At 38.5% G+C, this 9,352-nt stretch overlaps 1 pseudogene; it reads left to right on the top strand.

The window, feature by feature from the left end:
* The first annotated feature begins 7,778 nt into the window (after nt 1–7,778).
* On the top strand, nt 7,779–8,741 carry LOC131893739 (olfactory receptor 14J1-like; annotated as a pseudogene).
* Nucleotides 8,742–9,352: the final 611 nt, after the last annotated feature.

Below are 9,352 nucleotides of genomic sequence, written 5' to 3' on the forward strand. Positions count from 1 at the left end.
CTCAGCTGCAGCACCATGTCTGCCTGCATGCAACCATGTAGCACCATAATAATAATGGACAAAACCTCTGAAAATGTAAGCCACTCCAATTAAATGTTTTTCTTTATAGGAGTTGCCATGGTCATGGTACCTCTTCACAGCAAAAGAAACCCTAACTAATACAGTACGAGAAAAGAATATATGTTTACTAAAAGGGAAAAATTAAAAATACCAGTTTAGGGGGCTGGAGAGATGGCTCAGTGGTTAAGAGCACTGAGTGCTTTTCCAGAGGACCAGGGTTCAATTCCCAGCACCCACATGGCAGCTTACAACTGTCTGTAACTCCAAGATCTGACATCCTCACACAGACATACATGCAGGCAAAATAACAATGCACATAAAATAAAAAATAATATATTAAAAAAGAAGAAATAAAAATACCAGTTTAGATGTTTCTCACATTTTATAAATAGTATTTTATCATTAAATTAACAGTATGTCCCTTATTAGTCTCATTGCATATGGAGTTATATTTTCTAAGATTAATGAAATAAGAGTGAATTTTAAATACTGGATGAAAATTATCATGGACTTTTAGAATATTATAAACATACAAATTAACAATCAGTAAATTTCAAAACAGAGCACATATTTCAAACAAGGAAATTCTCAGTTTAATGTAATACAATTTATGTATCATCTGTCTGGTTGTTATGATTTTGTTCTAAATATTTAATCTTCATTCAGTACCCATGGTCTGTTTAATTATCATAGCTTCATCAAAATATTCAGAATCAATGACATAGGTTCTCTGGCTTTGTGCTTTTTCAGGTTGTAGCAACTTTTGTCCCTATACATTTTCATATTTAGGATAAAGCCATCTTAGGTGAGTTTGAAGAGATTGCTCAGTGGTTAAAAGCACTTGAATTCAGTGCCCACACAGAGCACATCACACCTGCCTGTAACTCCAGCACTGAGAATCCCAATACCTTCTTCTCAGCACCATGGGCACTGCACTCATGTGCACTCACAAACTCACATAAACATACATACATATACATAAATAAAAATAAATAAAAAATAACCCTACTCACTAAAGTTATCTGTATGAAAAGAAACTGAAAAGGAGCCTGGTTCAGAACAGACATTCAAACATAATTTTTAAGTCTACAAATAATAAAATTTCCTACAAAGTGTGATGGGTAGTACAAGCCAAATGCTACATGGCCTTCAAAATATGACTATACTACAGAAGGAAAGCAAGGGAGGAGTGTAGTGTGATCCTAATTAGTCTTAACAATAAAAACCCAGAGTCAGATATTAAGGTGAAAGTTGAAAGATCAGAGAAGCAGAGCAGCCAGCCCCTGGGAGACTTCTTACCCCTACAAATCCTCAGACTGAATCCAGCCGAGATCCTGTCTCCACCCGCCTTATATTCCTATCTCCACCTCCCTAATGCTGGGATTAAAGGCCTGCACCACCACCACCAGGATATGTTTCTCTTTTAAACTGGTTCAATCTTGTGTAGCCCAGGGTGGCCTTGAACTCCTGATCTTCCTGCTTCCTCCTCCCAAGTGCTGGAATTAAAAGTGTGTGCTACCACTTCCTGGCCTCTATGGTTATCTAGTGGCTAGCTCTGCCCTCTGATCTCCAGGCAAGCTTTATTTGTCAGAACACGAACAAAATATCATACAACAGAGGAGGATAAAGTACACAAAGAAGGTGTGATAAAGCCATAAGGAATCATATTCTTGTTTACTCACCTAAATTACGTACAATACATAAAAGTCTTTGTGTATATGCATATTTATTTCTAATGAAGTTTTCCTACATGGCCTGACAAAATTCCCTCAAGAGCCACAGACTATCTAACAAAAACTGCAATACCAGGCATGAGAAAACCCCTTTCCAGGCATTAGTCAGGGGACCCCAGGAGTCTCCCAAAATAGTATGGGCTATGTTGTTGCACGTGTTTACATCCCAGAGGTGGAAGTTAAGTCCCTATTACTGAAGACACTATTTACTTCAGACTCAATACCGAGAATCTGAGTTGCATCTGACCCAAAACTTTCTATGATAGCTTTCACAGTATGGAGGAGGAGTTGTGCAAGCTTCCAAGGGAGGGAAGCAAACAACAGTCCTATCCAGCTACAATGTCTATGAACAACAAGGACAACTAACTAACGTGACACACTAATCTTAAAGGCACAACAGTAGCACCCATATCTTGGTGGTAATCAACAGCTCTCTAGTTGAACTTGAAGGGCCTAGTCAACAGGAGGAAAATCATGCCTGATACTGAAAATCCAGCAAACGAACCAGGGCTGGTGAATTCATGGATCTTGGGGAAGAACCTGCTATGAAGACTTTATTAAATCTGCATAATTCCTAACGGCATTCCAAATAACTATTACTATATCCACAGACAACTGTAGCTCTCAACTCTCATCAAAGAAACTTCTCTTTGCAACAAAAAGAGACCATTACAGAAAAACACAACTGGTCAAACTACAGAGAAAAATTGGTGGTGGGGTCCCTAGTCCCAGTTGATACATCTATAACACAATGCCTGCACCTAAGGCTCAGGGACTATCATGGGGGGCAGACAGACAGTAAGAGCCAGAGGACCAGGAAAGCTGCTGTGAGAGAGTGTCTCCTAGAAATGACAGAGAACCTTTACCCATGATATACAATAATAGGGCTGTCTAAACAAGACTTGAAGAGCTACAATACTAATAGGCATGTTAAAATGGAGGAGGGAAATCTCACAGAGACCCATCCACAGACAAAGAACTACAGGCAACAAAGGAGTTCTGAGAGCAGGACAAATAGTCCTCTCCAGGGATGAGTCCCCCCACTCAGTTATCCAAAGCCAAGAGGTGAGCCCTGAAATCATATACATACAAATAATACCTAACAGACTAAGAAAGTTGTATTTATATATTTAGTTGTCTGTGTATGTGTGAACAATGACAACTAGGGAAAAAGAGGTCATAGTTTCCAGAGGGAGCAAAGTGGGATGAGGTACATAGAGAAGTTGGAGGAACAAAAAGGAAGGGGGAAATTATGTAATTATAGTTTAATTTTAAAAAGAAAATAAGTAAATATTTTTTAAAATTCATAATGAGTATGTAATCATACCATTTAGAAGTAATCTTTGGAGTAATTTTGTTTCAATATGTAGAAACATAGTCATACATTGTTGCTGCAAAATGCTAATAGTATCTATTACTAAAGTGGTAAGAGAACTAAAATTTCCTAAACAGTATTGTAAGCTTACTTTATTTTCAATTAAAAGTTTTTGTAAAGTATTTTAGGCATTTTTGCTAAATATATCCCAGGATTCCCTAGAGATTTTGCTATCCTGAGTAGTCATAACTGATGACCAAAATAACTCCTGAGAAAATGAAATTCCTGAGTACAGTGGCAAGTGAGGGGACGTGGGGTCAGCTCAGCATGTCCCTCTGACATCAACATGGCCTCAGGCAGGAACCCAGACCACAAACATCCATGGGGCTTTTGTTGTGAACAAAGGCCATGGATATCAACACAGTACTTGGCTGTGGCAGGGCCATGGACCCAGACATGGCCTTTGGTGGAAGCACAGGCCACCCACATTAGCCTGTTTCTCACAGCTGACCCTCCCTGTGGTTGATATATTGTGCACCCCAATAAACTTATCTGGGAGTCAGAGAACAGAACAGTTACTATATTAAACATAGGTTTAGGTAGTGGTAGCACATGCCTTTAATCCTAGCATTCAGGAGGCAGAGATCTGTCTGGATCTCTTTGAGTTCAAAGCCACACTGGAAACAGCCAGGCATGGTGACACATGCCTTTAATCCCAGGAAGTGATGGCAGGAAGCAGAAAGGTATATAAGGCATGAGGACCAGGAACTAGAGCCTTTTTAAGCTTTTAGCTTTTAGCAGCAGTTCAGCTGAGATCCATCTGGATGAGGACAGAGAGGCTTCCAGTTTGGGGAAACAAGATCAGCAGAGGAATTGGTGAGGTGAAGTTGGCTGTAGCTTGTTCTGTTTCTCTGATCTTTCAGCGTCATCCAAATACCTGGTTTGTTTTTATCAGTAAGACCTTCTAACACCTCTCCAGTTACACCTCTCCAGTTCTACCTCTATCCACTGCACAGCTCCTTTTTCTCTCTCATCTCTCCACCACAAACTTGCTCATCATAGTTGAACCCATCCAGACACTTTGATGGTGTGGGTGCAGGAGAGCTGGCCCCACCCCTCACCAGCCACCACAAGATGGTGGTATGGGTATGGGAAAGCTGGCCATAGTGGTGTGGGAGATCTAACCCCAATGGTATAGACATGGGAGCTGGCATGGGCAATGGAGAACTGGCAGAACCATAGCCAAAGGATATCCATGACTCAGGGCAACAGCAGGACAACAGAGAGGAGTCTCAGTGAGGGTCCGGTATTGATGCTGCAACAGAAGCCAGGGGCCTTGAAACAGATCAACAACTCATTGTAATGAACATTTGCAAGCCAAGCTGTTTAGACAAATGGGTATACTGGGTGACACATCACAGTTACCAGTGCCACTACAATGAATGAATATGTGATGGAGAGATGTGAAAGAAGGAGGAGCGAGCTGGCACATACACTGCAGAACTGGAGACAAGACAGATGTGGAGAAGGCTATGGTTAACAGAGTAGCAGGTCATTGCCCAGAGGGGTAGGTGAGATGCTTTTTTCTTATCTTTTCCTACCTTTTAATTTTCGATTTTTATTTTTATTTTATTTCTGGGGGAAGGTTGCTAGGATGGAGGGCAGACATGGAAGGACTGGGAAATGAGTGGGATTGAGATACATGATGTGAAATACCCAAAGATTCAATTTAAAAAAATGTTAAAAGAGAATTTCTAGGAGAAAGGTAAAGATCAAAGCTGATTTCTAAATTTTCAAAAGACTTTGTAGAGACTCAAGTATTTTCATGAATATTTACGTTTTCTTTTGTCCTCTCAGAAATGCACATTTTAGCTACACAGTAGCCCTCCACCTGTTGTGTTCAGACTAGCAGGTCTGGGAGCTATTGCCTGCAATGGCCAAATCAGAAACACTCAGTGTGGTGCCCAGGGTTTTCAGCTGTAACCAGCTCTCTGGGAGATTTACAGGTCTGCTAAAGACTAAAAACCACTGAGACAGAACACTAAAACCCAAGCTCACAAAATCCCTCACCAGCTGTGTGGAAATTTGAGTGACTCCATGTCCCAGGTGGCACAGGGACAAAGTAACTTTGTGTAAGTCCAAACTTCCATTTCAGAAGATAGTGCACGCACACACACCCCTCCCCACAAAAAAGCAGCTCAACACAATTGCTCTCCAAGGACATAATATGGTTTCAAATCTGCAGTTGTGGACAAGAAATATCAGAAGGTGCAGAACAGCTTGGGGAGCTGCACACACAAGAGGACATTCTGGAGTGAGTTTTACAAACTTGGATGAGGAAAAATAAATATTTTATGGGAATTCTAACACAACCTTATAATCTTAGTTTGGAAAAGCAAAACTATATAACAAGTAAGCAAGGATACGTTACTGATAATAAACAGAATATTTTAAATTCATATAGACATAATAAAGGGCCATATGAGAAGACCAATGAATGAGAAAAGTTAGCATTTTACATTCTTGCATTTGTGACAATTCTGTAACTATTAAAGCACTTCTTCAACAGCTCTCAGATGTCAGCAAGAGAGACAGCCTGAGACGAACATGCTAAGTGTGATGGTGACCCTGTCCCTGTGTCCTTTTTGATATGTGTGAATTTTTATTGCTCAGATGCCAATTCTGTTATTTAAGCAACTAACTCTTAATGTTTTCCTATTAAAATGCTTAACTCCAAACTGACGAAATTGTGTAGATCAAATGAGACCTGTTTTAGGAAGGATATAAACATGCCTCCTCTCTTATTTATATGAATGATCAATATTACTCAGCCTTGTTACCTCCAAGTGTACTGTATGATTTGTCAGATTAAAATATTAAGATTAAATGAATATAAAAATTTATTATGAACAATGATTATGGACATGTTTATCATTTTACCAACATCAAGTAAAAATACTATCAAAGAAGCAGAATTTGGAAAGAAGAAAACTGTGAGAAATGTAAGTGAGATCTCTAGTTTGCACTGATTTCTATTGTAGAACATGAGGTTTTGAAGAAATCACACAGTATGAGGATATTCTAAAAGGATTATAGTTATGACTGAGGTACACAGAGCAGGAGACAAGAGACTTTCAGACACAAGAGTTATATCATATGAAACAATTTACCTAGTTTTTTTTTTTTAACAGCGTTTTATTTTCCTTTAGGTGGAGGAAATTTTTATGAAGCCCACACCAGTTTGAATTCAGCATGGTACTGCCACAGCTCCTGGGATTCTTTTTCTCATGTCTTGCTTGGCTCTAAAACCATTTTCATAATCAAACTCAAACATCCTGTCAAGTAATTTGATGTAGGTTTGGAATGATTTGGTATCAAGTTCGTTCTTTGCAAAAGAGATATGAGGGAGGTGGAGTGAGTTTATTCTGTCTCAAGAGAGATGGCACTACATGGAAAATGCCTCAAGATTGAAAAGGGTGACCTTTTTTTATTCTGTGATTGCATTTCTAAGCATATGAATTATAAGTAGACACAAGAAAATATATGGTGATACTTCACAGAACTTAAAACCTCAAAAGACTGACAGAGCATGTTTGCTCTTGTTGCCTAGAACTCATTAATGGAAAAAAACATTCAGAAAGCTGACACTTTTAAATTCTCATCAATGCTCAAACATAAACATGCATCTTGCAAGGGAAGATTGATAGGTTATTTTTAACCCCTCAAATATCAAAGCAAAGGATCATGAACTAAAACATGACTTCTCTTCTATCTGAAACATAAATGACTTTAATTTTCCAGTCTCTTATTGAAGTTAGGCACTGGATGTTGGCCATTTTCCTCCACATCTTAAACCACCTCAAGAACTCACTGTGTGTCTTTGAAATCGTCTTTGATTTTTGGAAGTGCTAGTAACTATTTGATGGCTACATGCAAAGGCTATTAGTATGGACAGCAGTTCAAATAGATGCTGCTTGTCCCTTAAAATGCCATAAAATGAAATAAGATATCTAAATTTAGAGTGGCATGTGAGTATTCCCCTTGCACAAGTTTTTTTTTCTGTTCTTGATTTCAATAACTGCTGCATGGTTATTTAAGAGCAATACATCTATTCATTTTTACACTTGGTTCTACAATAACAGACTCTCTGTAATGACAGTATTGTTTGCTAAAGAAAATAGCTATTTCCAGTGGACAACCAAACTATATTTTAATTCCTGGCATATTCCCTATAAATGCCTATTCCATCTGCTAAAATGGTACCCTGTCCTGTCTATACATAACCAGTCCCATGTTCAAAAACCTTTCATCCATAACCCATCTATTACAAAAGTAATGGGTTTCTATTGTGGCAATGGAATAGTGCTTTTTCACAGGGCAAACACAGCTACATTCCTTAAGAGAACCAGTGATGGACCACATGTACATTTACCTTAACTACTGGTTTATGAGTAGATAGTGTGAGCTCCATGGACATGAGAAAAATGTGTTCTTACTTAAGTTGCCCAACAACTAGAGTATAGCTGGTTTGATATATATGTATTTATCAATTGAGACAGTAATTATTGAAATAAATACTGATGATAAAATAAATAATTCCTCAGTACCTGTATACTGCATTTACTATATCATTTTATTCTTCAGCTGCTACTACAATTTCTAGTCCTAAGATGCTTGTGAGAAATATTACCACAATGAGTGGATTCCTCCTAATGGGGTTCTCTGACAACCATGAGCTACAGATCTTGCATGCTTTGCTCTTCTTGGTGACATACCTATTGGGATCAGCAGGTAACTTTATCATTATCACCATCACCACACTGGACCGGCAGCTCCAGTCTCCAATGTATTACTTCCTGAAGCACCTTTCCCTTCTGGACCTCTCATCCCTTTCTGTCACAGTTCCCCAGTAATATTGAGAATTCCCTGGCAGGCAATGGATACATTTCATATAATCAGTGCATGCTTCAGGTTTTTTTCTTCACAGCTTTGGCCTGGAGTGAGATGGCCATTCTCACAGTGATGTCATATGATCGTTATGTGGCCATTTGCTTCCCACTGCACTATGAGGTCATCATGGATCCCAGGAAGTGCATGTGGTCTGTGGCAGCAGTGTGGCTAAGTGGAGGCATCTCGGGAACATTGTATACAACAACTACATTCTCTATCAGGTTCTGCGGGGCCAAAATAATCCACCAGTTCTTCTGTGACATCCCCCAGTTGCTCAAGCTCTCCTGTTCTAATGATTACCTTGTAGTAATGGAAGTGTCTTATTTCCTGTCTGCAATGGCCTTTGCCTGCTTTGTTGGGATTGTCCTCTCCTATGTCCACAGATTCTCCACAGTTCTCAGGATGCCCTCTGCTGAAGGCAGTCTAAGGTCTTCTCTACCTGCCTGCCCCACCTTTTTGTTGTCTCATTGTTTCTTTCCACAGGCTCCTGTGCATATCTAAACCCAACCTCAGAGTCTCCAACTGCTCTAGATTTCTTGTTCTCTATCTTTTACACAGTACTACCCCCAACACTCAACCCTGTTATCTACAGTCTGAGGAATGAGTCCTTGAAGGGAGCTGTAAGGAAGTTACTGTTAAGTGAAGAATTCATTGGGAAAAAATCATTTTTGTTCTTTTGTTAGTGGCTACCAAAACCAGACACAGTGTTTTTAGTATTTTGAATATACTAGTTTTAGTATTAAGGATACCAAGATATTTTCTAGATAAAGTATATTATAAACACATTGCATAGTAAAATTTGATATGATTCTTTTAACCTATGTCATTAAGTTCACTGTTCTTTCAAGTTACTAAAAAGTATGATTAAAATCTAGAAATATAGACCCAATTCTTCCTAACTCTCCCAGCCCATTGGCACATTGATGCAACTGTGAACTTACCAGTAATCCTAACATGGCTTTTGAAAGCATGTTGATGGTCACATCATAATAATAATAATAAGAATAATTATATTTACTGTTAGTGAATTCACCAGATGCATCATAATTTTTTAATATTTATTACTTACTTCAAAGTTTTGTTTTACTTTCTGTCTTTCCATATACAAATTTTAAGGATTAGCACAAGCATGTATGCCATTTTTGTGCACATATACATAATTTAATTACTATAGTTCTCTTGTGTGCCAAGTATTTATTGTAATTAATATAAAAATTCATTTAAGCTTTAATTCTTTAACTTGTATCACTTACTATCAATTTTTGTTTACTCATAAGTCATTTTTAAAATGTAG

Source organism: Peromyscus eremicus, chromosome 16_21 (genome assembly GCF_949786415.1).
Source record: "Peromyscus eremicus chromosome 16_21, PerEre_H2_v1, whole genome shotgun sequence".
NCBI lineage: Eukaryota > Metazoa > Chordata > Mammalia > Rodentia > Cricetidae > Peromyscus > Peromyscus eremicus.